The 22,888-nt window shown below is 35.2% G+C and overlaps 1 protein-coding gene across 4 annotated transcripts in view; it reads right to left on the bottom strand.

Annotated features, from left to right (window-relative positions):
* The window catches only part of LOC140447948 (uncharacterized), a 421,074-nt gene that overhangs the window by 69,789 nt on the left and 328,397 nt on the right, over positions 1-22,888 (bottom strand). The window contains exon 1 of one of the 4 annotated variants that reach the window (XM_072540906.1): positions 12,309-12,413. The exons of 1 other annotated variant lie outside the window; for it this stretch is intronic. The gene's annotated coding sequence lies outside the window, so the exon portion shown is untranslated. Of the gene's footprint in view, positions 1-12,269; positions 12,414-22,888 lie in introns of those variants that run through there. 2 more of the 4 variants (XM_072540907.1, XM_072540904.1) reach the window with 2 other exon arrangements.

The following is a 22,888-nucleotide window of genomic DNA, read 5'->3' on the forward strand; positions in this document are numbered from 1 at the left end:
AGGTTTCAGTATAAAACTTAACCCGTAACCGGTGACGATCTGTGTTACCAACGTAACCGGTGACGTAGAGTCCCCGAAACATCTGAAATATGCATAAAACATATAATATAATTTTTTAAATAACGTTATTGAAAAAGCTGAAACAAATAGACGACAAATAGAAGATATAAACGCGAGCGGGAGAAAATTAAAAACAACATTGAAAAATCAGCAACAGTAGCTCTAGAAAAACGCAAAGTCATACTGAACAAAAGAAACAACAACAATACACCATGGTTCAGAAATGAAATAAAAGAGAAATGTAAAGACAAACGAGAGGCCTACACGAAGTACATAACATGTAATACTCCAGAATTCCGAGACACCTATAGAATAATACGAAATGAAACAAAGCAGTTGGTAAGACGAACAAAAAATGAACACCGGGAACAGTTTACAAAAAGGATGGAAAGCGACTTCTACGGTACACAAAAACAAATATGGAGATTCATAAGAAACCACCGGAAAGAAATAGCAGAATTGAAGGAATACAATAACATACCAGCAAACGACTGGGAAAGATACCTGACGGAACTGTTTAAAGGAAAGGAAAATAATAATCAACACAATAACGTACCTGAATTAAGACACGAAACAGAAATCAGTTTTCAGGAAGTAGAGATAGCCATAAATTGACTCAAAAATTGAAAGTCACCAGGACTAGACGGAATAATCAACGAGAATATTCTAAAACACGGAGGACAAAGTATAACCCTAGAGATGACAAAACTTATACAAAATCTAATTTTGCACTGCAAGATACTAGACGCATGGAGAAACAGCATAATGATACCAATGTTCAATAAACGAGATAAAGAAGACCCCAACAAGTATAGAGGTATAGATCTACTGAACACCGCACTTGCCATAAACAAGAATTCATATCCGGAAGATCTTGCGTAGACGCCGTATTTGTACTAAGACAAATCACAGAAAAGACCATCGAGTACAATAAACCAGCATATCTATGTTTTATAGACCCGACAGGGAACAACACGTAAATCTAGGCCACACTTCAGCCCTCGAAAACATCGCATACAACCCTGAACCTGAAATTCTGCTGTCCGAGATTGAAGAAGCTGTAACTCACTTCAAGAAGAATAAATCCCCTGGCTGCGATGATATCACGGGAGAGCTCCTTCAGAACATGGGAGACAAAGGATGTTACATAATGTGGAAACTTTGTAATAACATTTGGAGATGCGGAAAGTGGCCCAGAGAATGGCGCACATCATTGTGCATACCAATCCATAAAAAAGGAACAACTACAAAGTGTAGTAATTATCGTACCATCTCACTGATTTCCCATCCAAGCAAAATATTACTAAGAATCATTAAACGCCGTTTGCAACAATACTTAGACAAACAAATTCCCCAAGAACAAGCAGGCTTTGTCAAAGGGAAGGGTACGAGAGAGCAAATCCTTAATATGCGGCAGCTCATAGAAAAGGCCCGCGAATTTAAAATTCCAATAATAATCTGTTTTCTAGACTACCAAAAGGCATTTGATTGTGTGAAGTGGGAAGTTCTCTGGACAGTTCTTCATGAGATGGGAGTTCCAGATCATTTGGCAATATTAATTAAAAACTTATACGAAGATAACTCAGTTAAAATAAGAATTGAAAACCAGCAATCTGATACCTTCAAAACCAGCAGAGGTCTACGACAAGGGTGCATACTATCTCCAGACCTGTTCAATTTATATGGAGAATACATAATGAGGAACGCACTCGATGGATGGAGAGGCGGCATCTCCATTGCAGGAAAAAAGATCTCAAACTTAAGATTCGCAGACGATACAACACTGATAGCAACATCTGAAGAGGAGATGTCGAGACTGATAAAGAGAGTAGAAACCGAAAGCAACAAGTGTGGGCTCAAGATTAATAATCAGAAAACAAAAATCATGATTGTGGACCACGCGAATATCCTCCAAACAACAGGCGCCCTAAATCAATTCGAGAAAGTAGACGAGTTCACGTATCTAGGATCTTCCTTAAGCAATGCAGCCTCCTCCCATACGGAAATTCGCAGAAGAATAGGGATGGCCAAGAACGCGATGAGTCGACTGTCAAAAATATGGAAGGACCGCTCTTTATCCAAAAAACTCAAAATGAGACTGGTACGGACACTCATTTTTTCAATCTTCAGTTACGGTGCCGAAACATGGACAATAAAATCAGAGGATAGGAAAAGGATTGACGCATTCGAAATGTGGTGCTGGAGACGAATGCTACGCGTCTCGTGGACGGAGCACAGATCCAATCAGTCGATTCTCGAAGAGCTAAACATTCAGACCAGACTCTCCTCTCAGTGTCTTGCAAATGTTTTAAAGTTTTTTGGCCACATTGCGAGAAGAGATAATGACAACTTAGAAAGACTAATTGTGTGCGGAAACGTAGAAGGACGTAGAGGCAGAGGACGCTCACCTATCCGATGGTCAGATCAAGTACAGAAAGCCACTGGAGAGACGTTTTCCGAGTCCATGAGAGCAGCCCAAAATCGCAAGAGATGGAGAGAATTGACAGCATGCATTGTAGGAAATCACGATCCTCAGCAATGAGGAAACGACAAGAGAGAGAGACCCGACAAAGGCTTTCGATCTCATCCAAGTCGAAGACGTCTTACACCTACTATGTAAAAGAAGCATACCAATCAATATTATACAAACCATCGAAAACATCTACTTCCATAATCGAATACAGCCAAAGATAAATGGAAAACTAACACAGTGTACACCAGTACAAAGCGGAGTCAGGCAGGGTGACTTGTTAAGCCCCCTTCTCTTTAATATAATAATGGACAAAATAATACAAGGAGTACGTAAAGGTCATGGTTACAAAATCGGGAACAAAGAAATCCAAATATTATGTTATGCAGACGACGCCGCATTAATCGCCAAGACAGAAGAGCTCTAAAGATTCTTCAGCCAAAAAATACAATATGATAATATCATTAGAAAAAACCAAATGTATCATAACATCTAAATACTTACTACGATGTAAAATTGAAATTGATGGGAAAATAATAAAACAGAAGGCAAGGTTTAGATATCTGGGAATAGATATAACTAGTTACGGAGATGTTGAAGAAGAAGGACGACAACAAAGCTTAAAAGCAAGTAAAGCGGCGGGATCTCTTAATGACACAATCTGGAAAAACAAACACCTCAGACAAGACACAAAAATAAGAATCTATAAAGCAGCAATTAGACCTATATTAACATACACGGCGGAGACAAGACGTGCCACATCTAAAACGAGACGACTACTAGAGAGAACAGAGATGAAAATATTTCGACGAATATCAGGGAAAAGACTGTTGGATAGGGAGAGAAGCGAAAACATAAGAAGAGCATGCAATAAAGAAGACATAAATGGATGGGTGACAAACCGGAAACAGGAGTGGAACGAATACATTAGTAGAATGGCAGAGGATAGGATAGTACGAATAACACGAGATAAGTCACCAAATGGACGAAGAAATATTGGCAGACCAAGAAAAAGATGGTGCGATAATTTAAAAAATTTAGGAGGCTAATATTAAAGCAGAAACAGGCTTTAAAGCCTACATACAAGAAGGAAGAAAAAAAAATAACGTTATTAAGATTGGTTATTCGTTAACGTTATTGGGATTCGCCAAAATAAACGGTATCTAAAATGAACATTGTGTTTAATTATTATTTAGTATAAGTGGCGTTCAAAATATAAAGGTACCATTTCACCTCAATCAAGCTATATAATGGTGTTGAAGACTATTAAAACTATTAACGAATAGTAGTTCTTTAAGTTGCGCAGTTATTTTGTTTTGAACGTGTTCGCGAACAATGGCGAAGTCACAAACAATTTAGGTGATATGTTAAAGCGTATAGTTAATATTTTATATACTATATATATATATATATATATATATATATATATAGATATATATATATATATATATATATATATATATATATATATATATATATATATATATATATATATATATATATATATATATGTTACGAGCAAAGCCCGAAATTGGACAATTCTAACATTGTACACAAATTATTGTCCGCTTCTAGCACTGTACCCCCAAACTGTACAATGTCCAAAATAATCAAAATAATTGTCGAAACGCTCATCGGTTCGAATCGATTATTATTGACAAGTGACACACCAAATCAAAAATTGAAAAATCGAATGGAAGAAGAAATTGTTCTACAATAGAGATATTGTTAGTGAAACATTTCAAAGCTTCAAGAGATAGATACATCACTATAATATAGGGAAGGTATAGAGAAGAAACATCTTAGATTTTCAAGAGATATGTATGATAATTTAAAATAACTTAATTCTACGAATCCAAAAGTCAAAAACGCTGGATTTATACTTATGGATTTATGGAGAACTTATGGATTTATAACCTCAATTGATGTTTGTTTGTCGTTAATAACAAATCGATATGAATCGATATCTGATATATTATCATAAACTTTGACGCATGGCTACTTATTGAAATTCGAACATTGTACAGCAATTCTTTTATACAAAGTCCGCCGATTATACATATTTCGGAGATTCTACAGTAAAGGGGTACAATGCTAGAAGTTGATAAGATTTTTTGTACAATGCTAGGATTGTCCAATTTCGGACATTGCTCGTAACTATATATATATATATATATATATATATATATATATATATATATATATATATATATATATATTATTTACAAATTTATTTAATTTGTAAAAAAAATTCAAATAAATCACCCTCACTTAAATGATTTATGATGACTTGATTAACAGACGATACATATATTCATTCTATAACATATATACATCTTTAGTAGGCAATGGCTTACGGGAGAACGGCCGACCACGTTGCCGGTTTGCCCAGAGCGGCGCATCAGCACTGTCGAACTAAACAATAACATGAAGACTATAAAAATGGTAAAATATATCAAAAACTCATTATCGATAACTTATCTACAGGTATATGTCTATGGACGCAACGAACTTCAGGTTAAGTAGTTACAAGTGATGCATTTGTAAAAAATATTTGCATTTAAATATTTTCTTAACGTAACTACTTTAATAAATATGTTTTGTTTTATTTTAATATGACATTAACCCTCTAAATTGAACAAAGTTTCTAATTTCCTATTTAAAATAAAATTATTTCAAAATAAGTAACTGCCAACGCGATTCGTCCAAATCACAACGAAATAACACCCAAAACTTGCTATTAGTCAAATAAATTTGAGACCGGTTTTTCACTCGCCTTATCAGTAAAACTAGTTTTAAGTTCGTGCATTTTTATTGGTAAATCAATACTTTTGGGTACGACGGTTTGCTACTTAGTCATACCAGTAACGAATAGCTGCCGAATGTATTGTTTTTTGAAGGTGTGTGAGTAAAGCTGAAATATAATTTGATAAAACGGTAAACCAATAAAAAAGGAACGTGCCTTCAAGGGGTGTAACTTATTTATACTTAGAAAATTATGGAGAATGGTCAAAAACTATTTTACTATTTAAGATTAAGTGTTTCAAAGGCTGTCTGTAACTTTGATTTATTTTTCTTATGGAAGATATTATATGGTCGGATTACACAAAATACGTTAATTCAAAATATGAACGTTTGAATACGTGTCTTTTAAATAAACAAATCTTAAAAATGAATTAGGTTTTGTTTTTAATTTAAAATATATTTTATATGTAAATGTAATTTTCATACTTAAATGTACTAAGGACCACGAAGATTTTCTCATATTTTCCATGACTGAGTTTTACTCCTCTGTCAGTAGGTTTTCATTTTAATCAAATGCTTCTCTTTTCTTTCTTTCTACCACTTGCAAGCGGGACGAGGAGCTAAGATAGTGAGAGTGATAAGGTTCTTAGTAGATTTCGCCATATACCTGAGACGTTGACGATCTTAGAGGTCTCTAGATGGAATTTCCGCTTATCGCAAATAAACAAAAATGGACAACTCCATCACTTGTTCTATTATCTGTCACTCTAGCTCTCTATTATTTATCTTAGATAGTAGTAGATTTGCTGTTCTAACCATGCATTTTGACCAGCTACAACCATAAATGTATTTTTTGAGGAGAAAATAGGTATATGAAATGTGTGAAACATATACGAGCCAGAAAAGATTTACAAAGAAATGAAGCTCTTAAATATATATAGAAAGTATAGGTATACTTGGAATATGTGAAATAGCATGGTAAGGCTCTGAAAAAAAAAACAATTAAACCGAGGGAATGAGAGCTTGGATCCAAACGAAAATTAAAATTTTAATAGAATTAGCATGAGCAACGTTTGTATCCTTTATCACTACTGTCTATTTTTTATCATTATATCTCTATCGCTCAGATCTTGAGTTGCTAGGGAACCTTCATGTAGATCATGGCCAATCATTGCTTTGATTTCAATGTGTGGGAGATCTTTCTTGCGGTCGTTTGCTATTGATTTTATCCCCTACGATAAGTTTTTGGAGGCCTTCTGGTCTTTGCGCAATGTGTCCGAAGTATCTGAGCTGGGACACATTTATTGTTATTGACAATCTTCTGTTGATCTTTATTTATTTTATAATTAAACTGTATAGATATACAATTTATCAATTTTCAATAGCTTCCATTGTAAACACATTCTTTGAGAAATAAAGATCATAAAGTCATTAGGAGAAGTGAAGAGACAATCATTGTCTCTTTGTCGATTTGGGAACTGACCTTTAGACCAAAAACTTGTTGGCAAAAACTATGAGAGCTGAGAGAAAATATGGCGTTAAGATTTTGAGACTGCCACGTTACCATTGCAAGCTAAACTAGATTGAGATGGTGTGGATTCAAGTGAAAAGGTATGTGGCTTCAAATAACGTCGATTTTAAAGAAAAAATGGTAGAACGGTTGATAAAAGAAGCTTACCAATGCGTATCTAAAGAGCAGTGGCATAATTATGTGAACCACGTCAAGAATGTAAAAGAAAAATATTTGCAGTGATAATAATCCTGAAACTTTTTTTAGAACAAAAGGGAATAATTACCCAAAAAGAACTTATCTGTAATAAACGAAAATTATATCATGTATAATATGACTCTTACAATCGCGACATCTCAGGAATGGTAACTCTTAGGAAAAAGATCATACAGACCATTTTTGTAGAGAATTTTAAGATCTATAACTTTGGTTTAAGGTTTGTTTTGATAAAATTTACGGTTTCGAGAAAAATTTAAAAAACCTCAAATTTTGACTTTTGACCTCGAAAAACTTTAGTAGCACACATACGATCAATGGGGATTTTTAAATCTTTATTTGTAATGGCAAACCCCAGGTCTCCACCAATATTTGGTTTTCCGGGAATTCTTGTTATTTTAAATGTCTGTATTGACCAGAGTATAAACGGGGCAAACAGAATCAAACGGCAGAGATCACTAGAAGAATCCGAATGACTTGGACAGCGGTAGGAAGACTCGGTGTGTTATTGAAAAACAAAAAGATATCAATAAATTTAAAGAAAAGGGTATTTAATAGTTATATCCTACCAGTTATAACCTATGGAATTAGCACCGTCACACTTAAATACAGAGTCATCAGCCAATAGATTAAGAACAATACAGAGTTCCATCGAATAAGCTCTGTGAGAGCTCTCTGTATGAAAATATATGAAACGAGGACGTGCAAAGCAGGATGAAGGTAATGGGAAGACTTGCCCAATGAAAATGGAGTTAGGCGGGGTACGTGATACGACAGAACAACGAAAGATGGACGAGAAACATTGTTTAAGCAGACAGGAAAGCAGTCAAAGCCATAGTAGGTCTGCTAACAGGTCACTGTAAGCTGAATAGACCATTGAAGCTAATGGGATTGGCAGATGATGACCTGTGCAAATTCTGTCACCTATAAAAGAAACAGCAAAACACATTTTATGTCGCACGTTATGTGCGGTTCTTTGCATTAGGCGAAGAAAAGCTACCGCCAAAGAGCTACATAGAAGATTCAGTTTCGAAGTTATTAAACCTTTTAAAAAGGGTCAGGCTATAAAGGTCGCAGTGAAATCGGCCAAAATCCAGAGCATTGAATTTATATATTTAAGCCAAGAAAGCATGAAATCATATTTTAAGAGAAATTGAGAAAGAGATTACAAAACTCTTTTACGTGCCAACCTCTTTGGGAAACAAAATGTCATTACACTGAATATAAATTCATTTAGTAAAAATGTAATAGGTATTAACTGTAAAAATTATTAATCCTATTATAATACTACAAAAAGATGCACAATATATATATATATACCAATAAAATTGCTTCTTAGCTTATTATACTGATTATACATTTATCAGGTTTTCGAAGAGATTACTCGAGCCCTGATATTTTTTACATTAAGACAATTTTTAAACAGAGACATCTTCAGTAGCTGTTTAAAATCAAAAACGGACCGGTGTTTTGAATTGAAATATACGAATGCATAAAGTCGATGAAAACTAGCACATTAAGAGAGAGGAACTTATGACTCGATGTCACTCATTCATTGATATAAAATATAGATAAAAAATTAGAGTAGAGATAGTAGATAGAAATAAACAGGTTAGAAAAAAAGCATGTAATAAAAAAATATATGGGAGGTTGAAGTAGAAATTAAGTTGAAGTCTCGTTGACACATTTTCAGAAAATACAAACCCAAGAACTAAAACAGCAAATTTTTAGTGAAAAGTAGAGCACTTATTACAAATGCAAAAAAGTATCATCCTCGCAGAGCAAAAGAAAGAACAAGTTGCTACGGTATATAGAAAAAATAGTATATGTAGATATTACTATTCAGGATCAGGTTATTTGAAAAAAATATTACTTGAAATATATCTTCAAAAATCCTTGCAAAGGTGCAAAACACGACAAATAACGATATTGGTGTTAAGCTAAAAAAACATCCAACATCTTATACTACAGCCATGCATTTGCTGCAACTAAATATTTGGAACAGTACAATTCAGTGGGAAGAATAGTTTTTAAGAAACTAGCCAACAAATTGAGACTCATTTAAACCGACCACCTCCCTGATTTTAAGTATTTCAAACAACAGATATTGTTGTGGCGATATATAACAATAATAATCTGCGTGTTAAATACAACGAACTATTGTTCTGAAGCTATTTTCTTGTGGCATTTTAAATTAATTACTATTTAAATGGGAATATGCCACAATTAAAGGTTAAAATACGTTTATTGACGTTTCAATTTCCACTTCGGAAATCGTTCTTCCGAAATCTTCCGAAAAAAGGAGAACGATTTCCGAAGTGGAAATTGAAACGTCAATAAACGTATTTTAACCTTTAATTGTGGCTGTGTAGCTCGCAGAAAGTACAGAGATCTAGAGATGCGCATAAGATCGTCAATGGAAAGTAACCAGACGATACCTATTATGTTCTCTACTACTGGTGTCATTTCTAAAAGCCTCCTAAAGAACATCAAATAGTTGGGTCTTGGTGAAAAGTAAAAATCACTGTAACATCATGCAAAAAGTTATACTACTCGCGAGATCCCGATGAAGAAGACAATTTTTAAGACATAATCCAGAATACCAGATTATCCAGGGCCTAGAGAACATAAAACAGCTGGGTTTAAATGAACATCTGTATAAGACCATGCAGAAAGAGGTACTCGTCGCGACGTCCAGATGTATACGAAAATTTTTGGGAGATACTCCAGCATACCAAGCCACATATGGCTCGATAACACGGAAAGAGTCCCACCAGAGCTCAATCCTTTTGATACCATAGGTAACTGGGATGAATCAATTTTTCCCTTAGATGGAGTGTGAGTCGTATGGCTAAATATGGATAATGATAATAAAAGATCGCCAAGTAGAGAGATCTAGAATTACAAATCAGGAGACAATGGGAAATGGAAAGTACCCAAAGAGTACCTATTATTTTATCTACTACTGGTGTTATTCCCAAAAACCTCCTAGAGAACATAAAACAGCTGTGTCTAAATGAACATCTCTATAAGGACATGCAGAAAGCTGTATAACTCGGAGGGGTTCGATAACACGGAGATAACGAGAATCTACAGAAAACATAAACATCTCAAAGGAAAGAACGATAACAATATACCATGCGGTGCATATGTAAGGAATAAATTCATTTTTAGCGTTATTATGTACTATGTGAAAAAAACCTGAAACAAGTTGATTTTTATTCTTAAATTGACAATTTATAGTATGAAAATATTATAACCCTCCAGCAACCGCTTTGAATTATAAGCACCCCCTCGAAAATTTTAAATAACAAAGAGGGTCGTATGACACCTTGTTAGAAAGGAATTTTAGTCCTTTGTTCAGCAATATAAAGTTTTTTAAGTTTGGTGCAATCATAACTGAGAAAATTGATTTTTAAGATGTAAAATTTTGATAATGTCTCTATCACAAAACTTTAGCTTGAATGAAGATAATAATGTCACATAATATTTAGAATGTATTTTTCAATGTACTTTACAATTAAATTAAATGTTCAAAAATGACCACCATTCACTTCTTGACAATAGCCGAGGCAATTTTGGAATTCTCGTACAACATTTTGTACGACATTGGGTGTTATTTTGTTAATTTCTTCCCTTATCCTAGCTTTTAAATCAGCAGTACTGGTTGGTATATAATTCAGATTTTAAATAACCCATAAGAAGTAACCGAGAGGAATCAAATCGGGGCATCTAGCCATTCGATCGTTCCACGACTTCCAATTCACCTATTGGGAAAAACCTCGTTTAAATAATTTCTAACTATACGTGCAAAATGCGGTGGAATTTCGTCTTGTTGGTAGTAAAAAGATCTATCTCATTGGGATGATTAACATCAAGAAAAAATCTTCATAATGTGGGCACTAAAAAGTTAATCAAAAACTCACCATCAACTGTGCCCTCAAAAAAATAAGGACCAATAATTTTATTGTTAATGATACCAGTTCAAACGCTACCTTTTTTAGGATATTGCGTGTGTATCTCACACACCCAGTGAGGATTTTATCTGCTTCAATATCTGCAGATCTGTTTGTTAACCGTTCTGTTTAAATGAAACGTCGCTTCATCAGAAAAAACTATTTTCATTATGAACTGCAAATTTGCGTTCATTCTGTCCATCATCATTTCACAGAATTCTTGCCTTCAATCAGGATCACTTTCATTTAACTCCTGAACCAACTGAACTTTGTAAGGGTGGTATTTTTCTTTATGCAAAACTCTCAAAATAGATGATTTACTTACATCATTGACGGCGGTAAGTTTTCGAGTTGTCTTATGCGGATTTTCCTCAATCTCTAGAAATACATATAACTTTTTTCATCAGTAAATTAATATTTCTACCTGGTTTTTCAATATTTTTTACATGTCCAGTAAACGAAACTTCTTTTCAATGCCGATAACTGTAGACTGCGAAACTGGTTGACCAGGGTATTTATTATTAAACATTTCACAAACCTCCTTCTCTGGAGCGGAAGAAATTAACAAAATAACCCCCGAGGTCATACAAAATATTGTACGAGAATTCCAAAATCGCCTCGGTTTTTACAAGAAGCGAATAATAGTGGCCAAGTTGAACATTTAATTTAATTGAAAAAACCAATTTTCTCAGTGTTATGATTGCACAAACTCAAAAAACTTTATATTGCTGAACAGAGGACTAAAATCCCTTTCTAACAAGGTGCCACACGACCTTTTTTGTTATTTAAAATTTTCGAGGGGGTGCTTATAATTCAAAGGGGGTGCTGGAGGGGGATAATATTTTCATACTGAAAATTGTCAATTTAAGAAAAAAAATCGACCTATTCCAGGTTTTTTTACATAGTACATAATAACGCTAAAAATGAATTTATTTCATACATATGGACCGCATGGTATAATAGATATTATACATTAATTACAATATTCAACACTTTGAACGCTTGTGTAACTAGATATAATATTTAGCTTCGCTACCATTTTGTGAAAGAGATAATATATTCGAAAGCTAAACCGTCCACAGTTCTAATACTTTATAATCTTAGTAGTTCGGTATCGACAACGTTTTTAAATAAAATATTGTGTTACTGTAATTATTCTAAATTATTTGCAAAAGATAAATGTTCAAATAGATAAAAAAACCGGTGTGTATATAATCGGAAAATATAGTAAGCACGAAGTAAAATGGCTCCACAAGAAACAATTATCTTTGAATAAAAGCTTCTCTTTGATATAACTAAAACTATAACTGACAGATTTTGTCACAAAAATCACCAAGAATTATACAGTTACCGCGATTTTTTATTTCACAAAACACATTGTGACACTGCACGCACTTTTTGCACCACGCGCTCCTTTGATCTTCAAAAAAAGCCGACACGATTCAGTCTACTAACTTACTAACGTAGTGGAACCGAAAACTTTTCTCTGAGATAGAGATATTCAGGTGGCCGTGGAAAACTGATTATAAATGACGCTACTAGAGTGCGTCGCGACGACCGGCATCGCTAATTCGCACCTTTACACTAAACAGTGCTTTATTTTTAGGTTTTTGTCTATATTGGATTCAAGGAAATTCGCTTGAATAATGGACGGCTGCATCAATCAGGTGCTTTGATGTGATTGTTTTTTATTCGAGAGTGGTTAAATACCGCGATGACAGAGAAATTCAGGGCTCGTACAAATGTATTTAGCGGTTGCAATACTGCTTTTTTCAACTTGTTTTGTTTTTCGGTACAGCGAACCATAATTTTCACTATGTACAAGGATCAAAATATATGTAAATGAGTATTCATAAATTAAATTAAAAGCGGCAACCACTGCAGATGTATTAAGAGACAGTGTGAATAAACAAGCTACTATCAATGCTTACATACACGATAGAAAAAAAGAATACAAAGAAATAAATCAGACCCTAAGAATATCCAAGATGGAGATATTAAGATTTATAGTAAAGAAAATTATTAGGAATCGAGTAAGAAAATAAAGTAAAAATGGGAATTAAGATGTAACGAGAATGAAAGAAGATAAAAAAATGAAAATAGAACAATGCACACAGGTGCTAGACTTAAGGTATGATAAATTAAAAGAGTAAGCTTTATGTTTATTCAAAAAATGAATTTAAGTATAAAGTAGAGAATATAATACATATTTATTTATTTTATTTATCGTGTGGCACTTGACACATTTACATTTAAATTTACATTTATATTTTGTATAAAACATAATACATATGTTTACAAACGAACATCTGACTTATTTACATGATCTATCGACTCTGGTGTATGTACGAGAGGCGTATGTAGCATTAAAAGAATCAGCTACAAAAATGGGTTTAATAATAAACACCACCAAAACGAAGTATATGAAAATAAGCACACAACCACAAATCCTACGACCACTCGTTATAGAAAACGACGTTATCGAAGCAGTGACCGAATTTGTATACCTGGCAGCTCCTTAACACTGAAAATAATACCACCGCAGAGATAAACCGCAGAATTTGCACGGCCAACAGATCCTATTTTGGGCTCAATCTCCTCCTTAAATCCACAATTATATCGAGAAATACAAAAATAAAACTCTACAAAACAATAATACTCCCAGTTCTAACATATGGTTCAGAGACCTGGACTCTAACAAAAAATAATGAAAACATGTTAGGATGTTTCGAAAGAAAAGCGAATCTAAAAGACTAAGGCGAATCTATGAAGCAGTGAATATCAATGGAGTGTGGAGAATACGATACAACTTCGAACTTTATAAAATATACCAGGAACCTAATATCGTAAAACATATTAAGATAGGACGTCTGAGGTGGATAGGACATGTAATGCGGATGGAACAAAATGACCCAGCTAGAAAAACGCTCCTTGATAGACCCATTGGTCTTAGAAGAAGAGGAAGACTCAGAACAAGGTTGCTTGATAACATCGATGAAGACATGAGAAATATGGAAATACGTGCTTGGCCGAGAAAGGCGATGGATAGCGACGACTGGAGAGAAATTCTTGAGGAGGCTAGGACCCACGCAGGGTTGTAAAGCCAGAATGATGATGATGATCGACTCTGGAGTCGCCATTAAAAAATCCTCTGACCTGCCACGATAGGATCTTGTGGGACACTGTTCTGTGATGTGACAGATGGTTTGTGGTTGTCCGCAATCACAGATTGGGGATGGTCGTTTACCCCATTTATGCACCATGTAACCGCATCTGCCGTGTTGGGTTCTGATTCGGTTCGGCATAGTCCATATGTTGCGTGGTAAGTCAAAACCTGGTTATTTTTGTGTGATGCAGGGTAAGCTGCTATTTTGTTGTTCCATCCATTCTCGAGTCCAAGTGGTCGTTAAGTTGAACTCATTTTCCACAGCAGTCTGTACTGTTTTTATTAGCGGTCGTCTGGAGCTAGACGGTTACCATTGGCAGCATCTATATCTTGATGAATTGGCAGGATTTCGTTACTAAGTATCTTTCTGTACTCACTGGTGAGGGAGTGTATGCCGTAGTTTGAGTGGTGGAGTGCCCAGTACTGGGAGGGGGGCCATTGCGTAGGGATGGATTTGATAATGCTAGCAATAATTCTCATTGTATTTTTCAATTGGGCATCTACGTTGTGTACATGTGGGCTGTTAACCAAGGCTGAAGAGTAGTATTCCGCAGTTGAGAAGACAAGGCCCAGGGCCGATGATCGCAAAGTGGAAGCCGATGCTCCCCATGTTGTGTCGCACAGCTTCTGGATGATGTTGTGTCTGGATTTAAGTTTTTCCGCTGTTTTTGGCAGATGTTCCTTAAAAGATATGGTTTTGCCAAGAGTCACCCCAACGTACTTTGGTGTTTTATTGTAGGCAAGTGTTTTCGAATTGGATGTTAAGTGTTCTTCCTACAAGCTTGTTATTTAGATGGAATCTGGAAACATCTATTTTAGTAGCGTATAGTTGGAGCCTGTATTTACGGAAATACTTTCTCACTGTGTGTAAGTCCGCCGTCAGGATTTCTTCTGTTTCTTCAAATGACACACACCTTGTTGTAAGGACCCAGTCATCGGCGTAACCAAACTTCCTTGATCTAGTTTCTGGTATATCAGCAGGTACAGGCTAAAGATACGAGGAGCTAGGACAAATCCTTGCGGCAGTCCATTCTTCAGTTTTTTTGTTGTGGTAAGTGAAAGAACCTGTTCTGCGCAGCTTCTTTTCGGTCGGAAACCTGCCTGATCAACCGGTATTGATTTAAGTGGCTTTAGACTAATTATATTGTAGATAAGTGATTCTATAATATATAATATATAATAATTGAAATAAAATCTGATCAGAATTTAGTTGGCTAGTGTCTGCAGACCAACCCATATGTGGGTTCGAGTAGGGACATATCGTTTCCAAAAACTTGATTCTTTAGTCATCGATAATACATCATTTTATATACGAAGACGGTTGCGTTTTGATTTAATTTAAGTCTCTTACCACTCCCTAACACGTGTTTCTGGGTCTACCCGTCATCAGAGAGAGTTTGTAAGAAGACTCAAACTAAATCAAAACGCACCGACTACTCTGGCAATTATAGGAAAAACAATTACCAAAGTATGCTACTAGAGACCTCTAGTGAGGAAAGATGAAGTTAAATGTGTCGATAGCAATTAAAGTAAACTGTATACCCAAGCTTAATCAAGCCATTCAGAGCGATGCTGGGAATATTTATATTCCACTATGCATCAACAATTTACCCATATAAATTACCATCATTCTTGTACTCATTGCGTCGAGTAAGGACGATAAATATACGAAGACGGTTGCGTTTCGATTTAATTTAAGTCTCTTACCACTCCCTAACACATTTTATACTTTTAATATGCAATTTAAACACACCCACTGTTTGGTGATAGGTTCTTTAGCAAGTATGTACTTTAAAGTTTATTGAAGATGGTTTGATAAGATCGAAAACTTTCGTTCTGAACAATTTGAACAATGGTTATCTATTTGGATTTTAATTTAACGTTACATTAAATATATATCAATTACAATGACAGTTCTTACTTCATTATAATTTTTTTTTAAATGATAGGGTTTTAGGCATGGCCATACAAGGAAGTCCGAGACGATGTCAATATCCTGCCAGAGTGATGGTTTGCTAGGGAGTGTCCTATGACGTCGTCACTTCTTTACATTTTTGTAAACAGGGCAAAAAATTATCAAAGGAACATTTTAACAAATTTATTGGAGCCCCTAAAACAACAATATGTTTCAAAATAGACCATGCTTATTTCAACAGGATTCTGCACATGCGCAAAAGGCAACTCAACAGTAGCTGGAAAATCATCTACCCGAATTTATTAGTAGTGATCATTGGTCACCAGTTAGCCCATACCTTAATCTACTAGACTACAAATTGTGCTCAGTTTTAGAGAGCATGATCTGGACAAGACGTCGCCATAATGTGGAATCATTAAAGCAGGTGTTATTAGAAGCTGTGAATAATTTTCCCAAGAATGTTATTCGTACAGCGATCGATAAATGACCTAATATAGACTTTAGCAGAATCTCCGGAGCAGATCTGAAATACACACTCAACTGTATCGTCAAATGATATATAGTTTGTAGGTAAAACAGATAGATAACTGTAGACCAAAAGGAACCAATGATAACCTCATAAATATGTGAGAGAAAGAGCGGGAGAGTTAGGTTGAAAAGACTGGGAAAGGTTATTGGACTAGCATCTCATCACTAACCTCAAGGTCTGGGTCGACCATAAAAACGAGTAGGTGAACTATCATCTAAGGGTGCGTTCATTACGGAGACCATGGCATGGTATCCTCGCCTAGAGCATAGCACTGACAGTGAACGCTCGCATTTAAAATAATGCATATATTTTACGTGGCGATGATAATATAATACCACCCTATGGTCCGATCGAGGGTCGGCGCCTCGTTATGAACGCACACTCACTCGTGGTGTCCTCGGTGCATGACTCTTTCGGTTTTTATCGTTTGTAGTTAACATATCAGTTACATACAAAAAAATACCTTACCTTACGTCTACAATCAATTAATGTCTGAGTTCATTATTGAGGATCCATTAGAGTTTTCGATTTATTTAAGAATAGCACCTGTTGATTTCGAAAGACTTGCTTGTAAAATTGGTCTCATTATATCAAAGCAAGATACCAAATTCAGAAAAGCAATTAGTGCAAAAAACGACTTGCTTTAAATCCACTGTAGTACTAAATTGTTCTGCTATTTCCTTATAAGCAGTATATTTTTTAATCTGTCCTTATAATATGCACTTATATCATTTCATAATTAAGTTTTACATTAATATAAATTAATTGTTCCACATCTATCATTATAAATATGTCGACACAAGTTGCTGATACTTTAAATATAATATATCGTTGATATAAATTTTTCATTGTATACATTAGTAAAGATTTATGTCTGACACAAATTTCATGTAGTAAGTGTCAGATCTAAACGTACATTTAGAAAAGTACGAATATTCAGCGGAGCATACTCTGTTTGCATGAGAGAGTTGAGTGAGAGTAGGCAAGATGATTATATTAAATATCCTATTTGAATCGATTCTCTAAAACGAGAAAACTTGCTATATATTTATTGGAACAGGAAAGACAGTAAATGCTATGATTATGAGAGAGACGAATGATAAAGAGGAATGGGGGAGAGATTGAATAGACTAAACGGAATATTTTAGTACTAGATTAGATGAGATAGGGAACGATTGAAAGAATGGAGAAGAATTGGTCATGCACTAACGTAATGATCTATGATGCTCTCCTTAAAAAAGAAGGCTTGACTTGACTTGACTTCTGAAGGCTTTTCTTTTATGCGATAAAAACAAGACAGCTAAGGTGTAAGACGAGAAATATAGATTTTTTGTGTGAGAAATAATTAAAACACACCTGTAAAATATAATAAACCTTAACTTACACTCGCTAAATACTAAATATTTTCAAGCACTTATTTTAAGTTCACTTATTGAATTATAGTTAATAAGTTTCGCATTTAAAAAAACAATGATTCCGATAATTTTAACTTGTTTATTCTCTTAATAATTAGTTTACGAAGTGATTTATTTTGTAATGGTCAAAGGAAAATGTTAAAGAAACGCTAAAAAATATAAATATAGTTATTTAGATCTGTAGAGAGAAAAAAACACATTTAAGTTAAATATATCCGTCTTTTAGCACATTTAAACTTCCACATCTACAAAAGACCGTACGTTTGAAATTGGCAACCCTAACAGTAACCGTGCTCCAGTAACTGCTTCATTTGAAACGTTATTGAAGTTCTGTAAAAGCGCAATTAAAAACTACTCAAAATAAATGGCAAAACATTCATGAAGAACTGCGGTTCCCTGCAATTATCGAAGTGATAGAAAAACACATCAGGCAAGTAATTACTTTGTTTCCATTTAAAGGACATAAAGTCAAGCTAGGATGGTATTCGCAAGTCTTTGTGAATTTAAAATGAACTAGGTCAATTAGAGTTTTAATGTTTTCTAACGATTAATCAACTTTATGAGCCATTTAAAAAGACATTTAGAAATGATAATACACAATTTATAAATTTAGAACATATTTATTTAATAGCAGGAATTTTATCTCTTTGAATTTGCTCTAATGCTTATTCATGTATTAACCATTAGTGCCACGATATCTGATTTTCAAAATTAATATATTTTGCGTTAGAAGATTAGTAGTAATATTATTTGTAACAAAACTTCAAATGTAACTATATTTGAAAACATAGAATTACTTAGATATAGATATGTATCTAAATGAGTACACTTGACACTACAGCGTCCAGTGTACAAATAATGTCTTCTTCTTCTTCTTCTTCCTCTTTATAAGCAATTCTGTTTGTTCATTGGCGGATTTTTACCTCTATGGAAGGTTGTTACTCCATCTTCCGCGCGGTCGTCCGATACTTCTTTTGCCGAATGCTGACTTATCTCTAACTCTCCGTTCGGCTCGCGGAGATAAGAATACGGCCGAGGTCAGAAGGCCCTGCCTGTCGTAAGAGGCGACTAATGGGTTGGAATTGAGAGGTGGAGAGCCGTCGATTGAGGTGTCGGGTCTGTAGAAACGCACTCGAGGCGCTTAGGCGTCACGGTCACCGGTCTACACTCCTAGTATCCGAGACGAGACTCTCGTGGGACCACTCTACTCTCATTCCAAGAAAACCAGGCGAGGTTGAACGAGCTGAGCCCGTATACACCTCTTTTGGAGTTACAACACCAATAGGGGCGTCGGTGTCTCGGCACGTACCCGCCTGGAGATTAAAGAGTGGTAGAGGAGAGATCCTCGGCGGTGACCTGTCTACGTGCGAGGTGTAAATTCCTCTGCCTGCGTCACCTGTCCGCCCGTGGGAGGGGATAACGGATGGGTGAGGTAATCGCAACACAGGTACTACAAGAAGGGTGGAGCCCCGCGATGCGTATGCAACGCGCCACCCTCATTTTGGAGTCGGACTCGTAGGGGCAGTGGAGGCGCTAACGGTCGTATACCGAAAGGCCAGGAAGACCAGGGTCCTGCCAGTTTTTATAATTGGAGAGCACAAAGCATAGCTATGCTATTTTGACGACAAGGGGCTCCTCTATTCTGCTTATGTGGTTATTCCATTCTTTTTTTCTATTTTGTGTCCATTCATTTATACTCTATAATTAACATTTTCTTCTAATGTCTTCACTTCTCTTTCGATCTTTCAGCGTATTTCCTCTAATTCTTCTCAGTACTCTCATCTCTGCCGCTTCCAGTAGTCTTTGCGTTGTGTCTGTGTCGGCTCTTTTTTCTGAGGCATATGTCATTATTGGTCTTACACTGGCTTTATAAATTCTTGGCTTCATCTCAGTGTTAATGTGTCTGTTTCGCTGTATTGTGTTATTACTGCATCCTGCCAGTATATTTGCTGTTTTTACTTGATCTCAAACTTCTTTGTCCAGGCCTCCATAGCTGGACAGTGTAAATCTCAGGTATTTTATTTCCATTACTTGTATAGTACTGATGCCATCAATTCCTATTTTACATCTGGTTGGTTATTTGCTGACTACTATTGTTTTAGTTTTCTAAGATGATATTTTCATGTTAAATTCTTTTGCTCTTATGTTAAATCTGTGGACCAGTCTTTGCAGACTATCTTCATCTTGGTCTATCAATATAGCGTCTTCTGGGTAACAGAGTATTTTTATTTCTTTGTTTCCCATTTAAGAACTACTTGTGATCGTACTGGTAGGCTACTTTTCTTATCAATATGTTTGGCTCCACAATAAGTATCTTCGGCATAACAACACCCATTGGCACTATAAAACAACCAATTTTGGTATCCGAATTTAATAGGTTTACTTTTTATAAATTGCTTAATTGTATGTCTCCCAAAAAGTTTAACCATAGATTCATCAAAACATAAATGTTCATGAAAAATACCCCAGTCTGTAATTCTGGTTCAACTGTGGTAGCACATTTAAATCTTTTGCCATTTTATGATGTGCCGGTAATGCTGTATTGTCGGTAAGGTGAATGTAACGCTTTTATATCTAGAAATCTATTTCTATGCATAGATGCACAAACAAACGGCACATTTGGGAAGACGATATGCAGAAATGATTCCGGAGCCAACTGAATTTCGAGAAAATATATTGGAAATACATAAGTAATAATAAGTAATAATTTCCAACGAATGGAAATCAGGTTGAAGAAATAATAAAATATTTAAAAAATAAAAAGTCACCAGGACCTGATATTAGATCTGAAACTTTAAAAGAAATACCCAAACAGATTTTAAAATCCTTAACATACAAAATAAATACATGTCTTAACTAAATACAAATACCCGAAAACAAAAAAAAAACACAATTTTATGAAGAACTGATTAATGGACAATAGTAATAAATGATAAATATCTAAATAAACTTTGATTAAAAACTTCAAAATTTATTGAATTTACTGTAATTAAATCATATACTTACATTTGTGTACTCACAGTTGTTTCACATGCTATATTAAAATTAAAATTAATGTAATTTAATGTAAGTACACATATCTAACTTACTATTTATATTTATACAATTGTTAAATATTTCTTTGTTTTAATAAATATTTTTAAACTTTGATCAGATAAAAGGCATATATCGAGCACAGTTTAATTAAATCTTGCCCAAGTACTTTCGATCCCTAGATCATCTTCAGGGGCATTTCGTCAATTGTGGCCTATCCGGCAAGAACAAGATGTCATAAACATATAAATGTACATTACACTACAATACAAATGGACAAACAAACACTTTAAAATAATTTAAGGAAGGCTACATTACTTGAAGAAGCCGGAGACAGAATCATTCTGCAATAAAATGAGAAAGGTACTTTGTGCAAGAGAACTAAAATTGGACTTGGGAGTTAGGCTGACAAGGTGTTATATTTTCTCGACTCTGCTTTATGGGATAGAAGCATGGACACTTAAACGCGTCGACTGCTAAAAAGTTGGAAGCATTTGAAATGTGGGTGTATAGAAGAATCCTGAAGATATCATGGACCGAGCATGTAACAAACAACGAAGTCATGAGAAGAATCAACAAAAGAATGGAAGTATTGGAAACCATCAAGACACGAAAGCTGCAATACCTGGGGCATGTTATGCGTAATGAGAGATACAACCTACTTCAATTGATTATACAAGGGAAAATATAGGGCAAGAGAAGTGTAGGAAGAAGAAGAATCTCATGGTTGCGTAACTTGAGGGAATGGTACGGATGCACATCAATTAAACTATTCAGAGCAGCAGCATCTAAGGTCAGAATAGCCATGATGATTGCCAACCTCCGTCGCGGGATGGCACGTGAAGAAGATCGTCATATCAAAAAGTGTTGTTTGCCTAGTAAGTTTATTAACTAGTATGAGATCCGGTCTATTATGTGCCACTGGATGGTCTGTGAGCACAGTGCGGTCCCAGCATAGCTTGTAGTTGCCATTTTCAAGGATTCTGTCAGGGACGTATTAATAATAAGGAAGATAATCGGTTTGGAGAAGTCTTAGTTTGTCAGTTAGTTCTTGGTGGATAATCTTGCCTACTGAGTCATGGCATTCTTTATAATCAGTACCGACAAATGCCTTGCAGCCCCCGGTAAGATGTTGGATGGTTTCTTGGGCTTGGCATACACATAGGCATTTGTCATTTTGGACAGAAACATTATTATTATTATTATTATTATTATTTAAATCTTAAGAAAGAGTCCAGTACATTCTTTCACTGGGTTATTGGTGATATCCTGTTAGTAATAATACATCGAAAAATATTTGTATGTGCCTTGGATACAAAAAAACAATGGATGTTGCATTGAGAATATAAATTAGTTTGAATAACTATGGTATCAAGTATGTCGTCAGTGAATAATTTTTCAAATATCTCAACTTCATTTAGGTCTATTCATGTTTAGCGATTTTAAACCGCTCATTCTACCCTGATGTTCCTTCCATACTTTATTTGTACAAGTTTTTGTTTTTTGATAATTAAGACGTTTCATACATGAAACTTCAATGTCTCAACTTCATTGAAGTCTATTCATGTTTTTTTTTTGAACCTATTCTCCATCCTTCCATTGTTGGATGTAGGTCTCCCCCAGTTCTCTATCTTTCCCTATCTTGAGCTGTTCTCTGCCATGTGGGACCTCCTTGTTTCCTGATGCCATCTTTCCACCTCATCTGTGGTCTGCCTCTTGATCTCTTTGCATTGTATGGACGCCACTTTCCGATGGCATTGTTCCATCGTCCGTCTTGGAGACGTTCATTGTGTCCAGCCCATTTCCATTTCAGTTTTGCTGCTTGTTCTATCGCGTCTACTGTCTTTGTTCTGGTTCTGATCCACTGGTTACG

The sequence above is a fragment of the Diabrotica undecimpunctata genome, chromosome 8 (assembly GCF_040954645.1).
Source record: "Diabrotica undecimpunctata isolate CICGRU chromosome 8, icDiaUnde3, whole genome shotgun sequence".
NCBI classification, from domain to species: domain Eukaryota; kingdom Metazoa; phylum Arthropoda; class Insecta; order Coleoptera; family Chrysomelidae; genus Diabrotica; species Diabrotica undecimpunctata.